The 10,260-nt window shown below is 37.7% G+C and overlaps 1 long non-coding RNA gene across 1 annotated transcript; it reads right to left on the reverse strand.

Moving 5' to 3' along the window:
• Positions 1 to 490: 490 nt before the first annotated feature.
• On the reverse strand, positions 491 to 9,788 carry LOC104464308. Its single transcript, XR_727576.1, has 4 exons — positions 9,708 to 9,788; positions 3,404 to 3,474; positions 2,003 to 2,088; positions 491 to 668 (listed from the first exon to the last, which is right to left on the reverse strand). It is a non-coding gene; the product is annotated as an uncharacterized LOC104464308 (long non-coding RNA).
• Positions 9,789 to 10,260: the final 472 nt, after the last annotated feature.

Raw genomic sequence — 10,260 nt, forward strand, 5'->3', positions numbered from 1 at the left:
TAACCCATGAAAGTGGTTTATGAGCACTGATAAAAACTAACATCCAGTTAATGTCCCCCAAGCTAAACAGACGGAACTGGGGAACAGTTAGTGAAATTTTCCTCTGCAGGGGAGCTGGTCTAGTCAAACTCAGGAGCAGAAGCAAGAGAGTATTTTCTAATAATGACACAACCCCTAATTGTATAGATCATAATTTAAACTCAGCTGCAAGAAAACATGTCCACATGAAATGCTGATTGTATAAATCACACTTAGCCAGGATAAGTCCTGCATCCATTGCACTACACATCGGAGCTTAATGCTGACCTCAGTGAGCCAGAGGTGTGGTTCTCAATTGCGTGGGAGTATGACCAAACCCACAGTCAAAAATTTGGCATAGTGACAAGAAGAGCTGCCCAGCTTAAGAGTTGACTAGCTCAAATTCTCAGTCTCCAGATAATTCTGATCCCTCATTCACTGACTGCCCGCTCCTGAACACAACACAAAAAACTTTGACAGGAAGCTCGAGCAAGATTTTATTCAATGGTATACAATAGGGAGAAATTAAGATTAAAGAATTGTATACATTACTGATTTTTCAAGTTGCTAAAACAAACTCATAGTGACAAGAACAACTCAGGCTGATGACGTAACAAGAAGCGTGGTGACCATCTCTCTAGTGTCCATACCTGCAAATACATAATATGTTAATGCTTTTTAAAAACTTATGTTTCATACTAGGGCTGATTATTAACACATAAACCAGATGAAGGTGAAATGCTATGCTATGGAAACCTTTGGAAGTTCTCCACGTTTCACTTCCCCCAAAAGTCTATCCAGATACTAGTTAGAAGAGAGCCTGAGAAATACACAATATCATATGCAAGAGACCCTCAGTATCATCATCTTTTGCCCTGAATCCCACTTCAAATATATCCTGCATGAAAACAAGGCCAAAGCTTGTCATAGCCCCAGACATATTACTGAGCACCCGTAAGAAGATACTCATTCATGTCTCCATTTCTCACCATGGTGCCCACTTAATATTAAGTCACTAGCCAGGCAACATGGGCTCAGTTTTCATTAAGTGTTCATTAAAGCATCTTAATACCAAAACTATGGTACTCAAGTTGCCATGTCAATGATTATTTGCACACCCGATTGTGAACCAGATCCCAAAGACAGTCCTGAACAGTTATAATATGTTTTGTTTTAATCTGGACTCTGGTTAGAATTACTGTGTTTGGGATTTTTGTTTAAAAAAGGTGTCAAGGAGAGGGAATATCCATAGTTAAGAAAATATTTATGGATAAATGGTGCAGAATGAAGCAAGTGACAGGCAAACTTCCTAACTCGATGTACAACTACCTCTCAAAATACAACTACCCCTCAAAAACCCATCCATGGATCTCTTCTATTATTATTCTAACAACAGACCTTTGAAAAACACAAAACAAAACAAAGAATACAGAAATCATGAATAAATAAGCCAATGCTGTAGCAATGGCTACATGGACACATGATTCTAGATGCTAGGAAATCATCTGTGTCAATCTCTGAGCCTATTACAAGTTATAAAATAAATCACCAAGATACAGAGGGACCCAGTAAGACTTCTGGCACCTCAGCAGAAATGCTTTGGAACACAAGCAGCTAAATTCAGGTCATCTTCTAAACCCAAATTGCTCATGAGGCAGTATAGTATTCACCTGAGGCTCCACTTTCACTGAATTCCATTTCTCTTCTGCTCTCCATTCTTTAGAGAGAATGTCAACAGAAATCACTACTTTTTAACAACTCCCATTTACACCACAGATGTTTGGGCTTCCTGCAGAGCCTATTTAGCGTCAGGTGACTAAGGAAAAGTCCATATAAAGCAAGGTGGAGCAAAAACCCTTCCCAACAGAAGCTATGCAATCAGACCTACAAATGAGAGAGATTACCCGCATATCTGACACTGATCATTTCTATTAACAGAAGGACAATTGGATTTTTCATCTTGAAATCCGTGCAGGATACCTACTTTTGGAACTCCCATTCCCTGTTGTCCAGCGGACATACTTGGCGAGTTTTGAGCCAGCGAGAGATGCAGTGGAAGTGGAAAGCATGCTGAAAGAGAAAGTTCAGACCACATCACTTCAGAACACATTAATGTATCTCAATGTGAAAACCACCATTGAAAGCACCATGGTAAGAAGAGAGTAGCAAGTGTTTGCAGACAAAGGTGGGGAAGACTAATCAGCCAGCTCACTGGTAAACACCAAGGAATTCATACACATTTTCAGAGAGGAAGAAAATATTAGCAAAATGGCAGAAGGGAGCCTGTTCCACAGTGCATGCAGAGGCAGACAAACTGACTTCTGATGAAGGAGAGAACACAGAGTTTAGCAGCTGCTAAAACTGGCAGAGCAGATGCAGATAAAAAGCATAATCAGAAAGACAAGAAAGAGGATTTCAGAGTGAGTAGCAGGGATGATATGTATGTATACATGCTGAAGCTTTCTGCCAGTCTTCCGGACAAACCAAAGCCTGAATAAAAAGGAACTTGCAAAATTATAAAGAAAAAAAATAATCTCTATTATGTGTTTAATAAGGACACCCTTTTCCATACCCCATACAGCTACTTAAAACCAAGGTTTCACATGTGGTAACTCTTGCACACAAAACCACAATTTTGACACTAGAGTATTCTGACATGGTTAAAAAAGTTGCTCTTGTCTTCTACAAACAGAATTGCAACATTTACAATCCTGTTCCAACATTATCACACGGTAACTTTATCCCACAGCATAGTGAGGATGGGACTGAGGAACAGGTAGTTATTCCATTATGGAAAATTTTACCTTCCAACTCAGGTCCAGGCTAGCTAAGTTTGGTCCAGGTATGCAAGTTTGAATTCACACGCTAGTGGGACCACGTACAAAGGATTGCATATGGCAACAAATTGAAGAGCTGGAGATTACACACTAGAGCCGATTTGATCTTCCTCCAAAATGGGAAGCAAATCACTCAGTTACCCCATACTGACTCCTTGAATCAGCCTGCACAAAGACAAATCAAGCATGCTGTCATCCAAGTAATCCTATTACCAGGAAAAAAAGGCATAGCTCCTAGGCAGAACCTTGATCAGGAAAATCATGCTCAGAATGAAAGATCTATTGTTCATTAAAAAAAATAAAAAAGGGGGAAAAGGCCTATCTTCCTCCTTTCTCTCCTGTGTCTTCCAGATTACACCTCCAACTTTCACTCTTTCTTTTTCTTCTCTCTCTCCTTTCTACGCTCTACTAAACATCCAGTTTTTAAAGTTCTTTTTTTCTGGGGAATTATCTGAAACATTTTATAGAACTTGTTTTGTCCTGAGTCGTGGAAAAAGGGGACAGCATCACCACACATGAGTCACCAACAGTTAAACAGTTTTCCTTACATTGCAGACGCCCCATGCAACTGTGCACTCTTCAGAGGTAGCTGATGCTTGGTTTGCTTGACATTCTATGCCTGTGAAAACAAAGATTAAACACATATATGCAGGAGTAGAAGATGTACACGCAACACCAACTGGTAGTTTTTTTTATAATAGCAAGTGGGGGGAGAAATAAAAAAGAGCTCTTTGTTTTGTTGTGTTTATTACATCAGAAGGTGTCGAGAGCTGTGGTTTAATGTGCACTGTTTTCCCAAAAGTATCAGATCAAAATACACTTCAGCCTGCTTTCCTCCTTCCTCTACTTTTTTTTTAGTATTCCAGTCCCAGAGGGCAAGAGTACATAGCTCATCTACTGTTAACATGTATCTGCTTTCCAAATTTTAAGGATAAATATTTTTAATTTTTCTCTTGTGTTTTAAAAGATGTCTTTTGACGATCAGTTGAAGGTATGTTTAAACTTCTTATCCAGCTCTCTCTAAAAATAAATTCATGTCAGACATTATGTACTATCAGCTATATTTACAAATTAATTTGCTCATATAATGCTGGAGTTTGCCTGTCTTTTTTCTATAGTCTTGTGACAGGTAAGTACACCCCCAAAATACACAATAGGAAATACAGTTTAAAAATGTATGATTTGAACTTTTTAAACCTTTTAGCTGAGTACTCAGGATGATTCCAAAAAGGATAAAGGCCATCTATGGGTTTGGGTTATGTTTGGGGGTTTTGTGTCAGGCGGCACTGATGAAGGAGACGAAAGAGAGTAAAGAAAGAAGAACAGCACTGAGAAAATAAATCCAGCAACCTGGTTCTCCATTCCAGAGCCTGAACAATTCACTTCTGCTCCAGGTCAAAAAGAAACTCCAGGAAGAAAACAAAAGGTATTTCCAACTCCTCCACAGTCAACAGCACAAACCTATGAGACCAACATTTACTGCCTGCAAAAGGATGCTTTCTTTAAGTCAAGCCCAAATGATTTAAAAAGACATGCTGACAGATGATCAGCTTAGAACTCAATACACAGGCTTGCTGCTTGCTTGTTTTGCAGATCTTTTTTTCCTGGCAAAGAAAATGTCTGAATGTGCTCCAATTCTCTGTTCACTGTTCGTGTGCCCAAATATGCTCAGAGGAAATGGAATTTGATTCACCAATTAAAGATTTTAAAACTTTAAAACCCCACAGGTTTGGCTGAAAAATGTGACCTTTATTTGCTCTGTCCTATTGTTCCCTTTCTCCATTTTTCACTCTTTCAGGTGTGGAGATGAACAAAGTAAGAGAAAGGCCCATTTTTCCTGGGATGTGAAAGAGATCAGTTAACTTTGGTCATGATGAACTACTCAAAACAAGACTGAGGTCTACAGAAACTCAGTAGCGACAACTGTTCTGCAAGATTTGATTTACATCAAGATACGATATACCATAGCAAGAAGTCCAAAGCTCAATCCCTGCCCTGCCTGCAGAAGAGAATAAAATCCAGTGCACCTGGAATGTTTGATGTCTTAATTCCTTAAGCTTTCAATACATACAGCAATAAAACTAAATCTGATTAAGAAAATAGAAGATGCTCAAGAACCTTGAAGAGCTTCAATTACTTTGGATGTTTGTTTAAAATTTGATATCCAAGACAATAATTTTACTGTTACTGCAGTATAGACTCATGGTCTTGCTGAGTGTCATGGGGCATAAATTTTAAATATTTGGAATGAGTCTGTACAATAACAGAAAATGGTGAGAAGGTAAGTAGTAGGAAAAGGAGAGGAAATTCATTTGAAGGAAGAAAAGTAAACTGGTAAACAAATTTTAACTCGGGAAGTCTGCTGAAAGCAAAGAAAATATTCCTTGTTTCTTCTCCTCTTTTCCTGCTGGAAACCGGATGTTGTGCATATTAGATCTGAAGGCCATCTAGCCCATTTTTACCATTTTAATGTAATTTTGTCTTTTTTTTTTTTTTTTTTCTCTTTCTCTTTTTTTCCCTGTCTCAGTGGTGGCCCTAACCTGGGAGCTGTATACTTCGGAACCTAACACAATCTTTTATTTTTTTTTAAGGCTTTAAAGGACTCTATTTTAATTGGATTGAGGGAAGAAAAGTAGTTCAGGTAATGAAGAAAAGCAGCACTGAAATTCATTTTAGTGTTACTCAAACATTCACTAACAAGCAAATACAGTTTAAAACACGGCAGTCCCAAAAGCTTAAGAGGACAGATGAACTTTTGCAGAAATAGCAGAGGAAGAGTTCTCTGGCGGTGAGGTCTTCCAACAAGACACCCAGATTTAACTCCTCCATCAAACAGGCTGGAGACTACTGCTGGCACTACTACTTTTGGCTGACAAAAAAAGGCCTCCCAAAAGCTGAAGCACTTTTTGATCTCCTACTTTCCTCATTTCAGAAAAGGACAATATCTCAACAAAGAAATAAAATAAATGAACAATCTCTGACAGAGAATGAAAGCTGATGATTCTGGCTCTTGAAAGAAAGAGAAGGTATTTACTGTCTGCTGACCCAAAAGAAGTGGGAAGAGTCAGACAGTAACAGGTACTGGAGGAATACTGAACAACTCCTCTTTTGCCTTACTTTTGACAGAGTAACTGCAGGTGAGGGCAGAAAGAAGAGCTAAAGCCTAAAATACCTGTAAATAATTGTGAAAGATGCAAGGGAAGCATTTCAACTCTGGGAGTTACAGAGGCGCGTATTATATAATGGTAACTTCTGACTCTTGGTATCTATTAAGAACAATCCCTCTTCCTATACATTTTCTATTGCAGAAATCTTCTGTATGTTTACATAACAAGGAAAGTAGCCTAAGATTTAAGCAGCCATAAGGGCAGGTAACACAAGTGAAGTACATGTCTTTTGTTTGCAATTACAGTAACAGCCGTCTGCACTGGTAAATTTGATGATAAGAGCCCTTCAAAGTAGCTTCCACTTTAGCAAGGATAACCACTGTATGGGTTCCCCTTTCTCTTTACACATTGCCTTCTAAAATTATGTCATGAAGGGATCATCTTATTGGGAAGAAGAGAATTCAATACACGTAGCTTGGCTAACACAATGCATCATGTACTCACTCAGAAAACAGAGACAGAAAAAACAAATAACCAGCCTAATAAACTTCAAGTTGAAACATTTGTTACCCCTAAAATGTAGAATGACCTCTCCAAGTTTGTTTTCAAACTTCAGAGGGATTTCAGAATTCTCCCCATGCAATCCTCTCAAGTTTCTTAGGAGTTATCTGCAGATCCTACTAAATACTTAGCTTAAGTTCCTCCCCATCATATTGTCATATGATTCCTTCTACTTATAACCCCCTTGTATGACATTCAATGTTTCCTGTTAGTATCACACTCTCAAAATATTTGTCTACAGCTATCAACTTCCACTCCTACTTATGACTTAGCAAGCTATATATAGTTTTGTTCTTTTAGTTCTCTCTTCTTCTTAGTTCTGTTCTTTTATTCTTCTCATAAATGCAAAATCGTTCAACCTCTTAAGCATCCTGAGATTCTTCTCTGGATTCTATCCAATTTAACCTTGTGAAGCTGGAATATCAAATTCGTACTTTGCATCAAAGAAAGGGAGCAGTATTTTGATTGCACTTTTCACACAATTCAAAAATATACTGGTTACAGACTACAATACTACATATCATGTTTTAGACCAGAAGGTAATCCACTATACTAAACGTAGTGTTTATTTAACACTCCCCAACTTACCATGTTACAACGACAGCACCAGAAAGCAAGCTTTTGAAGAAATCAAGACCACCACTCAAGTAAAATCTAAATAGGACCTGGGTCTTCCCAGAGAAGAATGAAAACAAAACACCAAAAATCTATTAATTCCTTCTGTAGACTGAATACAAACCAGACTGAAGGTGGGAGGAATCCTTTGACCATATTATTACTGAGTCATAAGGTACATGCATGAAGAGAACACCTTAACATTGTTATATCCATAGCTTTTGGATGACTTTATAATGTCAACAATCTTCCATTAGCATGGCTAGTGTTACTTATTACTCTTTTAATGTTTTCCCTTTCAAGGCTTCTCTTCATCACTAGGAGAGGGAGACATTTGTATTCTACATTTTATCAAATTCAATCTTGTGTTTCTTCCCTGCACATTCTATTAATTTTCCCTCAGTTTCCCATCACTTCACATCTTATGTTTGAAAAATCTAATTAAAGTGTTGTTTAACAACATTAATGATCTGTAACAAGGAAGTAAGTAAATCCAGAGCCAACACTGATCTCAGAACACCAATTTAGATACCCCTTCTACTCTGTATACTGTCAATTTTGCAGTCCAGGCTTTTCATAACATTGCTCATACACAGACTAATAATGTGTTATGCTTCAGCAACTCAAAAAAGGGGAAAAAAAAAAAGAAGACACCTATGCCCTCTTCCTTCAGTTTTTCCTATCTATCTACCTATACACTCTTAAACCCCCACCCCCTAAATAGGGTTTTTGGTTTTTTTTTTTTAAGAACTGACACACGAAGTTCACTACCAGAAAATAACATCTGTCCACACTCCTTCCAGCTTCTCCACATCTCTCCCTCATCCTCATATGTTCTACTTGCTGTTTATAAAAAATAGCAAATATTTGAGACAGTACTGCGTCTCTCATGGGAGGCACTATTAATTTTGAGGCAGATTAATAGAATGAAACACACCAGCATCCAGTGTCTTTCAACATATCCCAGTTATCATGAATAATTATATTGAATTACAGGATTTTATCTATTTATTCTATACATTTGTAAATTCTATAAGTGTAAGTATGTTCTAACAAATCTTTAAAATTCCATGTGCCTGTCAACGACATGCTTTACTCTCTAAGGGAGACTAAGTAGCAGTCCAGTATCCACCTCAACTACTTTTCAAGATGGTCCAGGTTAGAGGTACTTAAAAAGGAAATCTTTACATCAAAGGACCTCAGCATATTTCATAACCCCTATTCTCACTTGCTTCTCTTTAGTGTATCATTCCCTAATAACCAAGAATAAAGTGAGGCATGGATAGGCAGTAGCTGGCTCAAAATACAAACACATCTGTCCCAAACAAAAGGAGTGAACTTGCTTAACCCATTTTCAGCCCTGTGTATTACAGTCTGTTTTCTCTTTATTAAAAAAAGAAACTTTGAAAGTAGTTTTGTAATTATTATTTAAATATGATGTAAAATCAGGTGCAATTCCCACTAGTTGTTACTATAAAGTTGAGGTCTTGTTTCTACGAAATGTTTTATTTTCACATAGGCTTATTGACAGTAAGTTACCATTAGCAGTAGTCCCAAGGGTGACCGCATAAAAAAAAAAGTGCAACAAAACTATCACAATGGGATAATGTAGCTCTACCTGCTCTTGTTTTGGGGGGTTCCACAATCCTCACATTTTAGTAATATATGCAAGGAAGGCAAATTTCTATCTGGGGTACATTAAAACGTCTTCTGACCCTCATGACTGAAATAAGACGGACAGTTATGGTACCAACAGTATCTTCGCAGTTCTGGGGGAAAAAATGGTTTTGTACTCATTACCAATCCTTTAAGGCTGAAACCAGTAACCTAATGCACGCACACCTTTTTCATTATATAAATTTGTATACTTAATTCCACTGTCACTTTATTTTCCTACATAGCAAGCATATTTGCTAATTGAACCATCAAGATTATACAGCAAAAAAATCAAACCAATACTAGGAATACATAGGTTTTGATTTAGGCATTTGGGAACAACTCATTCTCTTGGTGGCTACAAAATTCCCTGTACTATAACATTAACTAACTTATGGAACGTAGGTTTTGTAGCGTGAAGAATCCAATTAAGTCACTGGTCCAAGCCTTTCCTGGCCAGACACAGAAAGTGTTACAGATTTAATCCTGACGAGAGTCATCACAAAGTTGATACCTATAGCAACATCCCAAACCCTGTAATACCACTCTTTGTGAGCAATACCTGTTGACCCTGAACAATTTCATTTCCTCTTGGCTCTTTATTATTACTCCTTTTCCTCTTTGTTGCATCCAAAATACACTCAGCAACATCACCTTGTCTGTAGATGTGGTAACACGTAATTCTACTCTTCACAAGAAAAAGGGTGAGGGAAAAGCAAAATAGTGACAAAGGTTACAAAAACAGATTATTAACTTCAGCATTACATAAAATAGAGCTTAGTATTTGCACTGTGAAGACCTACTTCCTAACTGAAAGCTGCATTTGCTGAATTTTACCCTGAACAGGAGAAATTTCAGCTGTGCATCAGGTACATGTCAAAACTGCCAACCATCTTCCCCACCATTTACTTACATAGATCCATAATATGGTTTCTGCAAATGGCACAGTTATCAACCACAATGTCCCATGCCCATAGAGCTACTGCGTTCCACTAGAGAAAAGGGGAAAAAACAAAAAGAAAACCAGTTTTGACTCATTTTACCACACACAGAAATACTTGTTATTCCTCAAAATTCCATGTATTTTTAAATGGAAAAGGTGGGATATTTAAAAAAAAATATCTCAGAAGTCCAGACCAATTCTTTAGCATCCGTTCAGGTTACTAGAAAGCAGTGGTACATTCCTCTCACATACCTCCCAGACCCAATGTCTCCTTCCAACTTCATAAACAAGATAACTCTAATAGTCCCCTTTTTTTCGTGAAACAAATGCAAATATCTGCATTTCTATCCAAGATCCAAGGCAAGTATGCAGCTCATGCCACATCCTCAATTCTAATGGAAAGGACAGTGCCTTGGAGAAACGCTAATCCACACGATGTTTTGTTAAAAGGAATTTCCATTATTCAAAGTAGTTCTTCTAGTAATTGTCCCCCAGAGCAGCTGGGGTCAAGAAATAAAATCAG

The sequence above is a fragment of the Pterocles gutturalis genome, unplaced genomic scaffold (assembly GCF_000699245.1).
Source record: "Pterocles gutturalis isolate BGI_N339 unplaced genomic scaffold, ASM69924v1 scaffold13388, whole genome shotgun sequence".
NCBI classification, from domain to species: Eukaryota; Metazoa; Chordata; class Aves; order Pterocliformes; family Pteroclidae; genus Pterocles; species Pterocles gutturalis.